Genomic DNA, 19,701 nt, shown 5'->3' with positions numbered 1-19,701 from the left:
ACCTCTCCTGTAACACCCACTGGTTCCTAGGAAATGAAGACTTGACCAGATGTCAATAATTAACAGCAGGCTAAGTGGTATTTGAGTCACAAGTAATATCACCCCCAAAAGGTAATTTTGTTAATTGTGCAATATCAGGCATCAGATTTGAGTTAGTAATGTACTCCCAAATTAGAGTAAACTCAGACCTAACTGTCCTATACCTAAAACAGCTTCCCCAATCCCAGAGAAAATGTCCTCTGGTGCAACAAATTCCAAGAGACTGGAACTAATCATCATTTTACTTTTCTGAATTTTACTTTTCTGAATTTCCAAGACTCTTTTGCAACTGCAGGAAACCCTGAGAAGATCTACCAAGGAAAAACAAAAACAAAACACCTGCCTGTGTCCTCAGCAACTCCCTCTGTTCCCCCCCACCCCTGGGATTTATCAGCTCAAACTATTTAAGAGCACAGTGGGGGCTTCTCGTTTTTATCACCATAATATACTTCTGAACTGAAAGGGTACAATATAGCAAAAGAAAAGAGAGAGAGAGAGAGAAAGAGAATTGGCAGTCAGCATTATGACTTCTGGAAAAACAGAAGTCACTGCGGCTCTTTTGGTTGGGTGTGGTTCTTTAATCTGCTTCTGACATCTCTGAAGCTGAAGTCCATTTCAGACAGCAGAGAACAGGGTTCATGCGAGGTCAGATGCATGGCTCCTCTCTGAGCCGCCAGGAATGGCTAGACATTCAGTGCTAACTGTCTCAGTGAGAGGGGCATTGCGGAGCACATCCTCCTTTTCCCCGTCCCTGTCTGCTCCCCATCCAGACTCTCATCTGCAGCAACCTCCTGGCCAATGTTCTGCCACCAGGCTGGGACCTCTCCCATCAGTCCTACTCACTCATGACCAGCATGATCTGTCTGAACACAGCAAAGGGCCAGCACATTAGAGGGTCTGAGTAGATGTCTACTTGTTGAGAATAAATGTGAATGGATAAAATCTTGCACGAAACTCTGAGTGCTTTCTTAATCCGGGAGCATCCAACAGCTCAATAGAGACAGTGGAAGAAGGAGCCACCATTTTGACCCAGACATTCCTAACAACAGCATCATGTTTTTAATCACCAAAATAGTATGCAAAACAGATACCCCTCCAGGATATGATGAGGTTCAGAGAAGTATGCAGCTGGGGTAGTGTTAGGCTTGAGGTAGGGGATCTGAGATGGGGTGACGATATCTGTTATATATATTACACGGACTTTTTTTTTTAGTTTAAATAGGCCATACATTCCTATGGTTCAACTATTCTTCAAAAAATGAAAAAGGTCTACCTTGAAAAGTCATCTCACCACACTTATCTTTAATCCACCTGTTTTCTACCATCCAGGTAGCTACTGTTACTGTTTTTTGTGAATTCCCAGAGTTTCTTATTGTGTATGACAAGAATATTATCCCCACAACAGCCTTTTTAAGCAAAAAGTAGCAAACTCCATGTACCCTCCTGCATATCCATCTTGATAGCTGCACAGTATTTTGCTGTATGGATATACTCTGATTTACCAGTCCTCTATTGGTGAACATCTATGTCATTTCCAGTCTTTCATTATTACAAATGGTTCGACAATGAATAAGCTTGTACAAAATTCGTTTGACATCTGCGCACGTATACCCACAGATGAATTCGCAAAGCACAAATGCTGTGTCCTTTTCTTTAAGCTACAAGCTTAACCATTTGCTTCACAGGCATTAAAACTCCCTGGGTCAAGATGACAGCATCAAAAGAACCACATCGATGTTGATCTAAGACAGGAAAACCATTTCAATGGCATTCGCCAAGGTGGGAGGTTGATCAGTTTTCAGCTACTCCCAATCCCTTCCTTAAATATTATAGATCTCTATTGGTTTTTGGCCATTGAGAATCAAAATCCTTAAAAAATGGCCTGAGTACCAAATTAATTGTGCATCTTCTGTTTATGTTTCCCAGAAATCCATATGACCTCGGGCAAAAATTCTACATTGAATTATAGCAAGTTCTTCATGATTCCTATTGATAGAGATTTGTCAGGAGCAAGATAGAAGTGGTGAAAAAGAAGGATGTTTGGAGGAAAATTATACAGATAAGTACTTCAGGCATAGACCCAGAGTATGAGACTAGTGGTGTCCCACATGCAAACACGCTCACCAACAGGCATGGTGTCGAAGTGCTCCTTAATAACCAGGTGGTTCTATGTGTGCTATAAAATCAAGGCAAGCGTGTAAAAGAAATGTTCAATAAATGGAGAGACATATGTTGACACTAGATAAAAATAAATAAATAATGTGACCAGCAATTCAGCCCAGTCTCACTCCTGACATCCTGATCCATAATACCCAACTTCTTACTCACCATCTTCATTTGAATGTCTCAAACATACCATGGCTAAAACTGAACTACCTGTATGCCCCTCAAGAATCTGCTCCACCTACATTCCCCATCACAATTGAAGGCAAAGCCATTCTTCCAGCTGCTCAAGCCAAAACCCTTGGTGTCCCCTTTGACTCTTCTTTTTCTCCTATATCCAACATCTAGTACATTGAAAACCATATTGGCTCTAACTGGGAGAGTATCCAGAGTCCTAGCATTTCCCACCATCTCCAGTGCTACTGGCCTGGTCCAAGCCACCCTCTCCTATCATGTGGATCACTGTGTGAGCCTCCTACCTGGCCTCACTAGCTCCCCAATGTCTATTCTTCACACAGAGAGTAAACCTTTGAGAACATAAAGCTAGGTTATTTTACACCTCTGATCAAAATCCTCCAGGGCCTCCCACTACCTCTCTAATCTTACTGTTACCTACTCTCTCCCTTACCCACTTTCTTCTAGGCACAAGGAATTCTGCACAGGCCATTGCCTCTGCCTAAAACGTCCTCCTCATTGATGTCCCAAAGACCTACTCCTTCACCTCCTTCAAATCTCTGCTCCACTGTCACTTCCCAAAAAGACCTATCCCAACCACCCTTTCAAATTAGAAAGCTGTCCCTTCCCCTGCCCCAATTCCCTTTCCTCCTTTCCCTATCCTCTTTTTTCCCATAGCACTCATCACCTCCCAACATCCCCATTGGGTATTCCCCTCAGTTGCTATGTTGACTATCTCTGTCTCCCCCGCTGGAGCATAAGCTCCTCAAGAGCGGCACCTTTTGTCTGTTTGGCTCACTGCCCCCATATCCCCAAGGGCCTAAACCATGTCTGCCACATAGCAGATTCTTTAAAAATATTTGTAGAACGAACGAAGGAGTGTCTTCTTTGTGAATTTCTTTAAATGAGCACGTACCATTTTAACAATTAAAATATAGGGCCAAATGTAGGATTCGGTGTTTTTCTCACCAATCAACTCATTTCAAAGACTGATTGACCCAAGGGTTCTCTCTTTGAACTTAAACAGAATTAACTCCATGCACCTCCTAACCCTAACCCTAACCCTATCTGCATCTCCAGGTTCACCAACTATCCCAATATCAGAAAATGTGTAGCCAATTTTTTTTTCAGCCTTTGTTGACTCCTCTCCAGCGCTAGCCGTTAATATTCTTCTCACTCTGCTAGAACTATTAGAACAATGACAAAGACAGCCTTAATTAGCCTTTGGATCCTCCTGAACAAGGCACCTATGTGGTCCCCTCGAAATACCTTAAATGTTCTACTTGGAGGCAAACACAGTTTCCCCGCCAGCTAGTTTTTACCTCTTGGGTAGACAGCATCTTCCTACTGGCTGAATTCTAGGCAGCAGGATTTGGTCATTTAGTGCTTTGCTTTGCTTTTATCACCAGTAGCTCATGTGTTCTCAGTTCCCCAGCAGAACTTCTTTCGATTCAGCCTGCTTTCGGTTACAGACGAAGTGTTTCAGACCAAATACCAACTGCTATAACCCTCGGCCAAGTGGTCTGGGTGGAGGAAACACCCCAGTCCCATAATCTCCGTCAGGAACCCAAACAACAATGTCATCTAAGTAACAGGCAACATGATTGCAAACAAAAGGCAGGGCAGTAGCGTGTCAAGCACAGAGAACTTGGAGTAAGACTACACTGATGTGAGTCCTTTGTTTGCCCCTTGCCTGTGACCTTGGGCAAGTCACAGTGCCTCCTGTGGGAATCAGAACCGTTTTATTGATTCTGATCAACAACAGAATATACCTGCCATAGGACTGTTGTGAGGGTTAAGTGAATCACACCTGCTATGGAGTAAATTTCTAATAAATGATATTGTAACTTACCATGCAAGTTCTGCTGCAGAACAAACTCCCTAGCTGTCCTTCCCTTGAGCCAGATTGGTACCCCGAAGCCCTCTCCCTGTAAAAAGTTTGGGAGAACCCCTGATTTAGGCAGGAGTTGCCAAACATTTCCTAGTTTTCCCCAGTCACTACTCTACCAGCTCTAAAAAGGAGATGTCTGTTTGCCCGTGTAAAATAACCTTCACACAGAGACACCCCCTCCCTGAACTCAGTGAACATTTGGTAGAGAACCAAATGAGCAGAAGAGCACAGACCGTGTTCCACTGAAGGAATTCCATTCTCTGCTCTGTGAGCAACAATAAAGTTAGCATTTTCAGATGGAATCTGGAAATGAGACAAAATCAGCCATCCTAAAGTGTAAATTTCCATGACCACCTCAATCCCACATTGTTGCCACCCCAAATATTATTTTCGCCACTGTTGATACTTGATAAGACTCACTGGTCAAAGCATGCAAATGCAATTAAGACTTGAGGCATCTCCATTTTCCATCTTAGTCAATGATGTCAATGCCAAGCAGCTTCTTGAAAAGTCAGAGTTTCCAGTATTCTGGGCCCAAATTTCAGACCAAGAGCCGGGAAGAGATGGAAACCCCATGCAATCCTAACTCCACACATTCTACTTGGTTTCTAACAGTTAACCCATTGATCTCACCTAGATGGAAGAAAATTTTATTTGTTGCCAAAGTGAATTATGGTCTAAATGATTAAAAGAGAATTTGTTTTCTCTGCCATTCTTGCCCTCCAGGAATACATCTCATTAAGAGAAAGTAAATTATAAGGCTGATGTTCTGAGGGCTCTGCCAAAATCAGAGAGACTAGGAGAGGACCTACAGACACAAAGAAGGAATTCTACTTAGAAATGTCACACTGCAGATTGCCAATTAAAAACCTTTGTCGAGATGCAGTCCGGCATGGAAGATGTCACATGTTGTGAGAAGATTTAGAGGCACCGGCGCCCTTGTGCGTGGATTTCTCCCATCAGCTTGGCCATGGGGTGGTATCCGGGCACCTGGTGAGGGAGGGCGTTCCTGCCAGTAACTCTAAGACTCAAAGAAAGAGTATGGAGAGAATGAAGAACACTATAATAATCTGAAACTCAGATTATCATCCTACTACTAGTTAGTTCTATTACGAAACTATCAGTTCTCTGGGCCTCAGTTTATCTTCTTCATAGTAAGGATTTGAGCTGGAGGATCTCCCAGGCCTGTAACTCCAGCCACAGGAAATGGAAGGCTGCTCCCTTCCACAAAGGCTCTTTGTTGTGGAATTTCTAGACCCCATGCAAACATAATCTTTAGAAATTAGCGCTTTATTGATTTTTGACATGTGCTGTCATTGACGCTTCTGTTTTATGTGTTTTAATTAAATGTTATTATTTGCCACTGTGTCCCGAGGCCATGTGTTGGGAGTGGGTAAGATTTCATAAATCAGACCTGGAGATCTGTGTGGGGAGTTCATTGATTCTTCTCATGATGTCACTGCAATTATTTCCCTTCGATCAATAGAGAAGCTTTGATGTCCTCTTTACAGCTGAGAGAAGGCTTCTTTCCATTTATCTCCCTCCTTGTTGAAAATGCACAAAGCCCTCTCCAAAAGTCACCCTCCTCTGACATAAAAATGAACGTTCTGTTTTGTTGTCAATGTGCTGCTATTATTAGATGCTCCCATCTCACTTGGAACCACCTCCACTGGGGGCCTGGGATCCTGTTTCACTCTGTGGCATGTGGTTTTCTGCGTGTTCCTCTCTCTGCCCCATTTTGTTTCCCCCTTTGGGCCCTATACACTGTGCTACAAGCACTGGAGCACCATTAACTGGAAACTCTTCCAGATGCTTACATCATCAGGGATGTCATTGTTTATCACCCTGTCTACACCCCACATGTCCGCCTGGCACAAAGTTAGTGCTCAATGCATGTTGCTTGAATTTAATCAAGGGAAAAGAGTAGGGAATCTGCCTTTCTCCCAAGTAGAATCATCCTAGAGCTAGCTGAGATTCACTTCAGGGCCTGTGTCCCAACCAGGACCTTGGCTAGAGGAGAAGAGGCTATGGGTTTGTTTGTTTTTTTATAATAGAATCATTGTACATGTTAAATCCAACCAATATGAATGTTCTAAAAAATCCCATTATATATACTGTATTCCTAGAATACTTTGGCGGGTGGAGGATGGAGGGGTGGGATAGATGGTCAACCATTCTCCTCATGCTCCAAAAACCTTTCCTGAATATATAGCTACATAGAAATTAGAGACCAGAGCAAACGCAAACATTCCTTCCTACCCCCGTCTCCTTCAATCCAAACCCAATCAAACCCGATCCGTGCTCCTCTGAGAAATGGCCTTTCCCAACAATACGTTTTCATTTTTCAAAATTTCTAAAGTCACAGATTTTTGCTGGATTACACTTCTATTTGACGATTGCTTATAGAGCACTGCGTGTCAGGCCACATTGCAAGCACGCCGCAGACATTACCCCATTTATCCTTAACACAATCACACAAGGTGGGCATTGTTATTACTCCTCCTCAACCTATGGATGAGGAAACTGAGTCACAAAAGAACCAAATCCCTGGGTACCAGGGCCAGGACTAAAACCCAGGCAGTTAAGCCCCAGAGTCTATTATTTTTTAAAACCACTATTTTAACTGTGGCTGCCCCCACCTCTGCCATGGCTTGATCATCATAAGTTTCATGTCAGCCTGGGCTCTCCAACTGTGCCAGGAGCTTCCTGATGGGTGGGACCATGACTTCCACTGCTTTTATTGCCTCCTCCCTCCACATTCATCTAATGAATATTTATTAGGCACCTCCTCTGTGTTAGGATGTTCTAGGTTCTAAGAATATGGCAGTGAACCAGACTGACAGGATCCCTATCTCATAGAGCTTACCTTCTAATGAGAGGGAAAACATAATACCCAGGTAAACAAACCAGCTAACCAATTGAGAAGATGGAGATCATCACAAGGGCAATGAAGAAGATGAAAGAGTGATGGGACAAGAAAGGCCTGGGGCAGAGAAGCCGTATTAGTTCACACGGCAAGAAAGGGCTCTCTAAGGATGTCAGATCCACACTACACTATCCTAAGAAAAAACAGTCAGCACTGTGATGATTTGAGGGAAGAGAACTCCAGGCAGGAGGTCAGAAGGTACAAAGGTCCTGAGGTAGAAATGGGCTTAGCGAGTCACAGAAAAAGAAAGGTGCCTAAAGAGTAGCAATCAAGGTGGGGCACCTGGGTGGCTCAGTCATTAAGCATCTGCCTTTGGCTCAGGTCATGATCCGAAGGTCCTGGGATCAAGCCCCAAATTGGGCTCCCTGCTCAGTGGGGAGCCTACTTCTCTCTCTCCAGCCGCCCCACCACCACCGCTTGTGTTTCTTCTCTCGCTATTTCTCTCTGTCATGAATAAAGAAAGATCCTAAATAAATAAATTAAAGTAGCAATCAAGGAGGAGAGGGGAGGGAAGCAGAGCTTGATGGTGCAGATCTCAGAAGTTTGAATCCTGTGCGCCAGGGTGAAGAAACCACATGATGTGGGTCAGTGCTGAGTCCCACCGCTGTACACCTGTGTGCCCTCAGCACACCGAGCTACCTGGAACATGGAGTATTGCCTCCAGGATGCCCAGTAGTCCCCCACAGTCACTGCTTCAGTGGGCACAGTGGTCCAACATGTGGACCTGGAATCATATTTCTGGGTTTCTACCTCTGCTCTCCTGCTCACCAGTTGAATGACTTCAGGCTCATCATTGAACTTAAGCTTCAGTTTTCTGGCCCAAGGAATGGAATCATAAAATATGTATTCCAGAAGATACATGAGGATTAGATGATGTGGTAAGGGTCACGTGTCCGGCACCAGCAGTGACACACAGGAAGCAAGCCCACAAAGCAAATTTTATGTTGTGGTGGTTATTTTTATTAATCTGGCTAGGAAATCAGCCCTGAAGTGTAAACACTGTCTGGTAGAAAGTGCTGGAATCTCTTGCACCAGCTCTATTGGTTCCTGGGCTAACAACAGCAGGTTGAGTGAAAAGGATCTAAAAAGAAAAAAAAATGGTATAATTCAAAACATCTACTATTTTCCAAAGAACATGACCTCTACTATTTTTTTTTTCAGGCAACATACTGGAAAGTTCTAACCTTATTCATTTAAAATCCTTCTCCAAGCTTGATTCTGTTTTATGGTAGCATATGTACCAAGACAACACCAGAAGCAGCAAGACCCAACGCTGGAGAATCTCTAACTGAAAATGTAGGGCACCATGACAAGAAACTCGGTTTCTCTGCAGATGATAATGCAGATGAGCATTTAACCCGAGGAATGCCAGGGCCAAGATTTCTGTTCAGATTTCCTAAGAAAGAAAGGTTTTGTCAAAAGACAACTACGCTAAGCATTTTCTTTTCTTTGGTCTGCCTGGGACTCGTGAAGAACCAAGCCCTGGCGCCATCTCCTGGCCGTCTCCAAAACTGAAAAACAGACGCCTACCACAAGGGGCCCCTCCCCCTCCGCAACAGAAATTAAGTTCCAGAGAAAAAAGGTAATTTCATAGTAACTTCAGTGTTTGCAACCTCCTGTTAAATATTTGAATCGAGATGAGCATACAGTAACAGTCTCAGCCACTTACGGTCCCCACAAAGGACAGTCCCTTTTAGGCTACCACTTCCTTTGTTTCTGTAAGAGCCTGTCAGCCCCAAGGCACCCAGAGATCAGAGGCAGCTTTTCCAGTGGGCCAGTGTTCGGCCCCGCTCCCACTAATGTACCCAATCCTACAAGACGACAGTCTTCTACCCAAATCTACACCTCCAATATGTCCACTCACAGCAGACACAGTTAAGTAAAGAAATTAGGAATGGCATCTGCCCTCAAAGAGCTGGGCTCCCAGCTCCCTTCAGAACTGCAAGTTGAAGCCCCCTCAGTACCCAGAAACTCATGGTAAGGCTCAGTTGGGGGTCTTGCTCTTCCTAGAGAAAGAAAAAACGGCCACCCCTGTCATCATGGCCACTTACACTTCCCAAGGATTTGGTGAGGGCAAGCAGCTTCCCCCAGGCCCCCAGGCAGCCACGGCAGTTTGCACCCAGCTCTACACTCCCCTCCAGCCAGGTAACTTGACATCAGCAGCATAGAGCCTGAAATGGCTAGGAAAAATAATTCTGCAGGGTTGCTGACTGAGCAGTGAACCAACATCACCAAGAGTTCTGGCTCATTTCTCCGAGGGAATGGGGTTGGGGATGGGAGCAGGGTTGGAAGATACGCAGGATAGTTAAGGAGGACAGGAAAGTTACTGGCTGGACTGGTTCCTCCCTTCTTCGTTCAAGCATATGTATTTACTGACTTAAAGTGCTTTAAGCATGGAGGGGACTGGAGGAGATTATGCTGAGTGAAATAAGTCAAGCAGAGAAAGTCAATCATATGGTTTCACTTACTTGTGGAGCATAAGGAATAACATGGAAGACATTGGGAGATGGAGAGGAGAAGGGAGTTGGGGGAAATTGGAGGGGGGGGAACAAACCATAAGACACTGTGGACTCTGAAGACAAACTGAGGATTTGGGAGGGGAGGGAGTGGGGGGTTGGGTGAGCCTGGTGGTGGGTATTAAGGAGGGCACGTATTGCATGGAGCACTGGGTGTGGTGCCTAAACAATGAATCTTGGAACACTGAAAAAATAAAATAAAGTTTAAAAATAAATACATAAAGTGCTTTAAGGTCTTCTGTATGTCAGATAATGTGATAAATACTTCACTCCAGCTCCTCATTTAATCTCAACGAAGACACATGCACTTGGTACCATTTTGATTTCCATTTAACAGAGAAGGAAACACACTTAGAGAGAGCTTAAATAACTAACCCCAAATCTTAGAGCAAGGAAGTGATAGAGGCAGGATTCAAACTCACACACCCTCATTCATCGTAACCACTACAATAAAGTATCTTTCAGAGACTCAAGACTTAGGACTTTTCTCAAGCACTGCTGAAAACATGGTGGTTCCTTATATTTGCAGAATGAATGGAGAGGGCTAATTCTCCAGAGATAAAGAAGGGGCTCCTGAGAGCCTGCCAGAGTGAGTGCGTGTGCGGTGAGGAGGAGAAGAAGGACATTAGCATCAGGCACACCAATTCATACTCCTTCTTGAACAGCACAACCCAGAATAAACGCTTTCCCTTAGTCTTCACACACTTGATGCAGTTACTGACCAGTCCTCCGCATCCCCAGCCAGCTTTGGAAGGCACTGACTGTAATTTTCTCACACCGTCCTTGCCTGACAATTGATTTCTCATGGTTATTTGCAAAAGCACAACTACAGATGCTATTAACTGGTAATAAAACTAGCCAGCCGTTTCTGAAACCCAGGGCTGGCAACCGCCCTGTGATCCTCGGAGACCCTTGGTTTACCAGATCTTGCTCAAGTAAATATTTCTCTTTGGTGCTAAAATGTCACGGGAGGAATCTTTCTTTGGCTCTTCCCAAAATTTACAGAATGATCAAGGTCAGGGGTGCCTGGGTGGCTCAGTGGGTTAAAGCCTCTGCCTTCTGCTCAGGTCATGATCCCAGGGTCCTGGAATCGAGCCCCGCATCGGGCTCTCTGCTCGGCGGGAAGCCAGCTTTCCCTTCTCTCTGCCTGCCTCTCTGTCTGCTTGTGATCTCTGTCTGTCAAATAAATAAATAAAATCTTTAAAAAAAAAAAAAGAATGATCAAGGTCAGGAGTAAATAGACAGTCTTTTAAGAATCATAGAAAACTTTCAGGATTCCTGATTCTACCCCATCAGCCTCAATATATACATTTCATAATTTTCCAGATAACATTACTTCCAAAAAAAATAAAAAAGTAGGACTTTAATAAGCATTCATTAACCATCTTTTGAGTTCCTGGCACAGTGTTACATAATGTGAATTCCAAAGAAAGACCACTGTGCCTGCCTTCAAGGGGCTTAGAATCTAGTTACGGAGACATGACCCAGCCATGAAGCAACTCAAAAACAAGACAAGGCAAGACACAGTCAGTTGTGAGACGGAGAGGTATGGATAGTGGGGACTATCATGCTCAGAAACGGAAATGATCAGCCCAGTGGGAGTCGTTATCCCACTCCCCAGCCCCTGACCTTTTACACCTCTGTGGACCTCAGTAATGGGATCTGTAAAATGGCAGAGCTCAGTCACTCATACAACAAATGTGTTTTGAGAACTATACACCAGACAGGATTTGTGTTTCTGGTGACACAGCATTGAGCAAGATAATGGCCCCACCCTAACAGCTTTTATGGTTTGGTGGAGTTGGAAAGAGGAAGGCAGAGAGGTTACTGGATTAATTTCTGACATGCAGGCAGTGATAAGGGCCCGGAAGAAAGGTAAATCAAGGTAGAATGCTGGAGGGTGGCAGGGGGAGGGTCAAGAGAGGTAATCAGGGGGGTGTCACCCATCAAGTAACTTTGGAGTACAGATGTAGAAGGTGAGAGGAAGCAACCCAAACTATTATCTATGGGAAAAGCATTCCTGGAAGAAAGAACAGTAATATGAGGCCCTGAGATACAGATGACTCGAAATGTTTGAAAACCAGCACAGACACTAGCGTGACTGGATCACTACGGGTAGCTGGAGAATGGGAAATGAAGATCAGTCAGGAGCCAGACCGTGAAAATCCTCATCAACCAAGGTAAGGCGTTCAGGTGGGAAGCCCTGCAAGGCTGAAGAATGTGTACCAGAGCATCTAAACCATTTCCGACGTGAGGGAGTGGGACCTGAGCAAGATGGTCCTGAGTGAGGAGACTCTCTAATGAAGGAGTCCAAGTGCTAAGTCCTCACATTAAGACATTCTGGGCTCCTTTGCAGTTGGGGAATGATTTAATTAAGAAAGTGACCAGACAACGGCAAAAAAATACCAGGGGAAGAAGTCTGGAGACCAAGAAGAGTCTCAGGCAAACTTCATGAGCAAATTTTAGAACATAGGGTGCCTATGACCATCATCAGGCAGGGCAGCCAGCGCCCTGGTGTCATCTCTCTTCTGTCCAAAGAATCCCAACGTGGTGCCCAATTAGGGCCTCACAAGGCCTCATCTCTCTAAATGCCAATGGGCCATTCAAAATGCACTAGTCCTGTGTTTCACGGCCACTATCTCCACTATAGGTAACAGGTGGGTGCTAGTGTAGAGTAAATCCGTGCTAATTAGTTAGTGCTTCTCAGATTTCCTTTTTTCTATTTACTATTACTTCCTAAGGCAGGAGAGAAAAAAATACATGGCCCCAGAACGTCCAGAAGATGTAAAAATGAAGCAGGCCATTGCATGCAAAACGTCTCACTGAAGATTTGCATTTTACCTTAAAATTCACGTGAAAGTTGCATTCTATTCCCGATCTACTTGTAAGAACCCAACGGCCATGTTTTCTATTAGCCAAGGACCAAATATGACTTTTGAAGAAGATAGGCCCCCATTGTGCTGTGCTTTGCCAAAGGCCTAACACGCCATACCATGTCCCTAGGGCTGGGCAAACTCAGCTCAAAAAGCACAGATAGTTAAACCCAATTAAAACACTCTCCTTTCTTAGAAGGACCCCAAGTATTAGCCACTATCTGGGATTTCAAGGAACATAACTCAAAATGAGGGGCAAGGTAGGAGGCAGAGGGCTCCTAGAGCAGATCTGGATGCCTTCTTGAGTGAAGTCCCTAATGCCAGCCTTGTTCTACAGTTGTTTAATTATGAAAGCACATTAAGACAAGTTGGAAATACTCTGCATCCTAGCCAGCTCTGGATCCCAGCGGGCAGTAACATGAATGGCACGGCAATGCAGCCATTCCATAGCCATTACCAAGTCTGAGTAAATTCCTTCAGCGTCACATGCTCTTAGGAAGTGACTGTTGCAGTGAGTAAGGAAGCCTTCACGAAGGAACTGGCACCTCTCCTATTACCTAAATGGTAGTTTAGAGCATCTCGGGTGGAGGTGGGAGGAGGCTATGTTTCTCATATTGTGTTTTTTTAATATCTGACAATATCTTGGCTCACACTGTGCTGGGTTTGAGATAAAATGATTACTTGTATATACACAGTTGCCCACACAGATGGGAGAAAATGTTTATTTGGAGGGGGAAGAAAAAAAGAAATTAGGAAGGAAGAAAACCCTTCATGATACATGCATCAATACTACTATGATTACACAATGCTATATTAACAATATTTTGAGGGAGTTACTCTAAATAGCCATCCTTCCTTCCAACTCCGAATCCACATAATTACAGCTTTCTGGCTACCAGGAAAGGAAAGGATGCCATGTTGAATGCCGCCCAAGCTAGGGGGTTGAGCGGGCTGCTGCTGCCACCCAGTGGGCACTTCTGAAATGACAACCACAGAAAGCTTCACATACGTCTAGCCCGAGAAAATATAGTTTCTATGTAATTTCTATTTTCTATTATCTCACATTAACAGAAATTACAAATAACAAACACAGAGTGATTTACATAATTCTCTCTTCATTGTGCAATACAAAATGTACTGAGGATAAAGTAAATATACAAATATCTCATTTCGTCATTTTACCTTATTCCCTAAATATCAAGTTTATGTTGTATTTACAGTACAGATTACTTTCTCTTTTTTAAAAGATTTTATTTATTATTTGACCGAGAGAGACACAGCCAGAGAAGGATCACAAGCACGGGTAGTGGCAGAAGGAGAAGCAAGTTCTCCGCTGAGCCGGGAGCCTGGTCTGGTCCTCGATCCCACTACCCTAGGATCATGACCAGAGCCAAAGGCAGACGCTTAACAACCAGGTGCCATCAGGCCGCTCAGGCACCCCTAGATTACTTTCTTTTAAATTTAGGTCTGATATATGGTTTTTTGCTTAATAAAAATGAATATCCTGGGATCAAGTTCCACATCCGGCTCCTTTCTCAGCAGGCAGCCTGCTTCTCCCTCTGCCTGTCACTCTCCCTGCTTGTGCTTCCGCTCACTCGCTCTCTCTGACAAATAAATAAAATCTTTTTTTCAAAAAATGAATATCCCAAATCCAAAGAAATTAGTGTTTTTGCTTTATGGTGCAAAACCAAAACTCAATCTGATGACAGTTCTTATTCTCTCTTTTTGATGAAGGTAAGCATGAACTTTAGGTAGAATCCTCCAACCTAAAGATTTTTAAAATCCTTATAAATTAAGGAGCTCTGTGCTTAACACATAAGTTTTCAAACTGGATATTATAAGAATATTCTAATGATGGACTTCCCAAATTGATAGAGGCAGATTCAAGGGCAGAGTAGCTTTCCAGGAAATCAATCAAGTAGTATAAAAACATCAAGGAAACTGTAATAAAATGGGGAAAACTGAATTTAGGAAATCTCTATTTTAGATAATATATCTAATTCAAAGGACTACTTTGGATAAGTCTTTTAGATTTGGGAGGAGGACCCCTCCCCCAGTAGAATGAAAAAACTGCCTTCAAGAAAACACTTTAAAATATCTAGGAAACTGGGAAGAGAAGGTCACTCTTAATCTGATAGAAGTCCAATTTTTTTTTATTTTTTACTAAAAATCTCCAACAATTATTATATTAAATGGTACAATATCAGGAGCAGTGCAACAATGTTTGTAATAGTGAAAAATTGGAAAAACCTGAATATCTACCAATCAGAGAAGAGATCAATAAATTGTGGTTATTTCACAAGAGAACACTAAACAGCACTTAAAATTGACTAGGTATGTGCATCTACATGGATAGTTTTTTTTTTTTATTTTTTACGATTTTATTTATTTATTTGAGAGAGAGTGAGAGAGATCACAGAAGGAGAAGCAGGCTTCCCGATAAACAGGGAGCCCAGTGCAGGACTCGATCCCAGGACTCTATCCCAGGACGCTGGAATCATGACCTGAGCTAAAGGCAGATGCTTAACTGACTTGAGCCACCCAGGTGCCCCTACGTGGATAGTTCTTGAAAAACAACACTTAGTGAAAAAAGCCTGTTTCAAAACACTGGGTGAAGGATACTATCATTCATATAAATATCAAAAGCCCACAGCCTCCTTCCGTATTGATCACAAATTCATAAAGGTGTATACACATAAACTAGATTCAAACCAAATTCACAACAGCACTGCCACTGGACAGAGTGGGGTAATGGGCCTTCACTTTTATGTGTAATATTTTATTCTATTTAAAATAGAGAAGGAGAAGAAGCTATGAAGCAAATATGACCAAATATTAAACATTCTTTTACTTCATATATAGTCACATAAGTGTTTTTCATATTATCCTTTCCTTATTCCATTAAAAAGCAAGGGAGTCCAATCAAGTTCACCACAAGATCTTTGCTATACTGAGTATCATATGTAAGTCTGGAGCCAGAGCTGAAAAAAATTAAAAATAAAAAAATAATAAAAGGGGAGTCCCAAGTGCCCGCCTTACTCCACAGAGTACTCAGCCTTTACTCTAAATAAATTCAGATCAAATACTTCAAGAATATCAGCTTAAAGGTGCATCAGAGTCTACGCAGGGTACTTTCATGCCTCTGCCAGCCAATATATTAAAACACTGAATCTCAAAACTTAAGAGAGACATAATCATCAGGTTTTGGGGTCCAGAGCAGCTTGCTGGTATCCTGAAACTCTTAGATTAACAACTGAAATATTTTTTTTAAAGATTCTTATTTATTTATTTGACAGATCACAAGTAGGCAGAGAGGCAGGCAGAGATAGGGAGAGGAGGAAGCAGGCTCCCTGCTGAGCAGAGAGCCCAGTGCAGGGCTCAATCCCAGGACCCTGGGATCATGACATGAGCCAAAGGCAAAGGCTTTAACCCACTGAGCCAATCAGGCGCCCCAACAACTGAAATATTCTAATGATAAATTTTCAGAGATAAAATAAAGAATAAAATAGAAGGGCAAATATTTCCAACTAATACATCTACTATACTCACACCCATATATTCATATATAATCCTCCTACAAAAGTAAAAAAAAAAAAATACTATGAGAATTTGGAGAACAAAACGTGTCCCTTTATCTTCCTTAGCCATGTAACCATGATGGCCTGAAATTCATGAGATTGCTAAATTCCCATTCTGACCTCAGTGTCTGGTCATGAAAAACAAAAACAAAGCAAAACAAAACACTGGGAAAAAACGCTGAAAATCTTAAGAGCTACAAAAGAATGGAGCCAGATGGGATTCTTGTCAATTTTTATTTTTATTTGAATTTTCATTGTACATTTTAGCAAACAAAATATTCCTCATTTGTGCTCTTGTCCTAACTCAATAGAGATACAACAAAAACAGTTCTATAGATGCCCATCACTCCTAAACACAGCAGATTTATTAGGAATGGGAAGTTGGCACACATGGATAGAGGAAATTTTAATTTAATTCGTGACCATAAATTGTAATAATGTGTTCATGCACCAGAAGCTCCCTAGAGGGAATATTTCTTCAGAAATAGAAAGAAGATATGATTTGAGAGAATTATTTCTCTACCTAAGGAGCTAATGCTTGTCCTGAAATAAATTTTGTAGTTTAGACTGGAATCTAGGGAGACATAAGGTGATAAGCAGCTTATTCCTCTTGCTTTCCCCATAGAAACACTCGCAGTTGTGATGAGAATCATCCCAAATTACAAGGCATAAAAACTGGCACTGCCTCCCATATTATTAATCTATTTGCAGATGGCACCACATTTTACAACATGATCCTATTACAAGAAATGCCGATTCTGCAAATCCTCTCCTTGTGAGCAAGAACGGAGCAGTTAGAAGTCACAGAAGTCCTGCATTTTAAGCTTTCCACCATGTCCATTAAAGCAAAAGTCCTTGAAGTTGTAGGAAATAACTCCTTTGCAAACCATTGCGAATCTTTTCTGACCAAATGTGGATATGAACTAATAAACATTGCTATTGTTCTCTAATTTAATAAAAAAAACACCTACACATCCAGACACCTGGGTGGCTCAGTCAGTTAAGTATCTGACTCTTGATTTCGGCTCAGGTCATGATCTCAGGGTGAGGAGATGGAGCCCTTGGTCAGGCTCCATGCTGGGTGTGGAGTCAGCTTAAGATTCTCTCTGCCTGGGGCACCTGGGTGGCTCAGTGGGTTAAAGCCTCTGCCTTCGGCTCAGGTCATGATCCCAGGGTCCTGGGATCGAGCCCCACATTGGGCTCTCTGCTCAGCAGGGAGCCTGCTTCATCCTCTCTCTCTGCCTGCTTCTCTGCCTACTTGTGATCTCTGTCTGTCCAATGAATAAATAAAATATTTTTTAAAAAATATTCTCTCTGCCCCTCCCATGCTCTCTCTCCCTCTTTTTAGAAAGGAAGGAAGGAAGGAAGGAAGGAAAGAAGGAAGGAAGGAAGGAAGGAAGGAAGGAAGGAAGGAAGGAAGGAAGAGGAACAGGTACACATAATTACTTCATAGAGTGGGACTTTAAAATTTGCTTATTTGTTGAAAAATTAGCAAAACATAGCCAGCAAAACTTTAATTAAGGTTCTGCTAGCATAAAATAAAAGACACTGACTATGGAGTTGCCAAATCCAAAAATAGGCGATCTTGCTGACAACAGCAAGGCTATTGGCAGATAATAGGAGATAGGCTCAAAAAAAAAAAAAAAGATTGAGGATTCCAATCCTTAGGTCTTTTTTCTCACATCTTAAACAAATGAGCTATATGAAGTCTACAGGTTTAATGTGAAAGTCAAAGTAACCAGTCTATTCCTTATATTTATACTCAATGTTTGCACAGATGGAAAGCTGTCATCTTTGATTCAACATACAGCTTCTGAGGACTAGCTGTTTTCACAATGCTTTGTGGTAAGAAATATATCTGGATAAATCTTACCACAGTTTCATTACCTCCTCCAGTAAGTCTAACTGTACGCTTCCATTTTGTCTGATTTGATTTTAAATTTATCAGTATTATATAATTCATGCTCAACACAAGAAACGTGAAAAATACAGGAAAATAGAATAAGGGGGGATGCTACCCACAATCACACCAGGTAGAAGTAATTATTAAAATCCACGGATTCCCTCAAAATATTTTTTTCTCATTCTATAAATATTCATCATTTCCAAATCACAGTGAAAGGAACTTGAGTTATTTACCAATTTTGTTTTCTATGATGTGCCTTAGACATACCTCACTAAAACCTGGTATTTGATATAACAGAATAACATTTGCAGAAAGTAATCTTGTAGTGACCATACCAAGGTTCACTGTTACAGACATAGTAAACTCTTTCTTTTTTAAGATTTTATTTATTTATTTGAGAAAGAGAGAGAGCATGAGTAGGGGGAGAAGCAGGCTCCCCACTGAGCAGGAAGCCCGATGCGGGGCTTGATCCCAGGACCCCAAGATCACAACCTGAACCAAAGGCAGTTGCTTAACAGACTGAGCCACCCAGGTACCCCTAACTCTTAATTAAATGGTTGCATCCTATTTATATAGAACATTGGCCCAATAACAAAAATAGAGAAGAGCAGCTGGAAATATATCTCATTCAACATTCAGAAATAAAAGTGTTAACCATTCATCCCATTATTTTCTGCACGTAAGTCCTTTTTTCATACTGAAATCTGATGGTGACTGAATTCTGATATTTTTCCAAACTACTGTATGAAGAGGATGCTGAAGGCCATCACTATACAGCACACCGCAACACAAAAACTCTTCCGCTCACCAGTTTGGGCACACTTCCAAAATATATCAAACAATCCAGTTTTATTTCTGTCCAGGGGGCTGGGTGCCAAAGATCGGATATTAGTACAGGTCCACATAAGCTGCAAGATTACAGTCAAGAGCCTCTGAAAATTGGAAATGGCAGACATAGCGAGGCCAATAAAGCCCCAGCCACAGCTTGCTCAGAATATTCTGTTAAGAATTGTTATATAGTTCTAATCATGCAATATATCCAAGACTGTACAAGCTGACTTTATAAAGTAATGTGTAACATCAAAAGGCAACTAAACCCATCAGCACACTTTAATAATATTTTATCCAACAGTAGCAAATATACAATCCTCTCAAGTACACAAGGAACATTCTCCAGAATACGTTATACATTAAGCTATAAAATGAACCTCAGGAAATCTACAAGATTGAAAATAGACAGACTGTTCTCCAACCACAATGGAAAGAAATGGACATTGATGAAACAAGGAAACTGGAAGAATTTGTAAGTGTGGAAATTAAATAACCACTCTTAAATAACCAATGGGTCAAAAAAGAAATCACCAGAGGAAATTAGAAAATACTTTAAGTGAAAATAAAATCATAGCATACCAAAATTTATGGGGGGGAGGGGAGTTAAAACATTGCTTGGAGGGAAATTTATAGTAGTAAATGCCTATGTTTTAAAAAATTTTAGGAGCACCTGGGTGGCTCAGTCAGTTAATCATCACATCTACCTTCCACTGACAATCCTGGGATGAAACTCCAAGTTGGGTTCCCTGATCGGTGGGAAGTCTGCTTCTCTCTCTTCCTGTCCCCCACCTCCACTCGTGCTCT

At 42.2% G+C, this 19,701-nt stretch overlaps 1 pseudogene; it reads right to left on the bottom strand.

Annotated features, from left to right (window-relative positions):
- Positions 1 to 18,803: 18,803 nt before the first annotated feature.
- On the bottom strand, positions 18,804 to 19,022 carry LOC111155202 (annotated as a pseudogene).
- Positions 19,023 to 19,701: the final 679 nt, after the last annotated feature.

The sequence above is a fragment of the Enhydra lutris genome, unplaced genomic scaffold (genome assembly GCF_002288905.1).
Source record: "Enhydra lutris kenyoni isolate GAN:26980312 unplaced genomic scaffold, ASM228890v2 scaffoldscaffold40, whole genome shotgun sequence".
Lineage (NCBI taxonomy): Eukaryota > Metazoa > Chordata > Mammalia > Carnivora > Mustelidae > Enhydra > Enhydra lutris.
The sequence above is the reverse complement of the archived record's forward strand: the minus strand, read 5'-3'. Positions and strand labels throughout refer to the sequence as shown.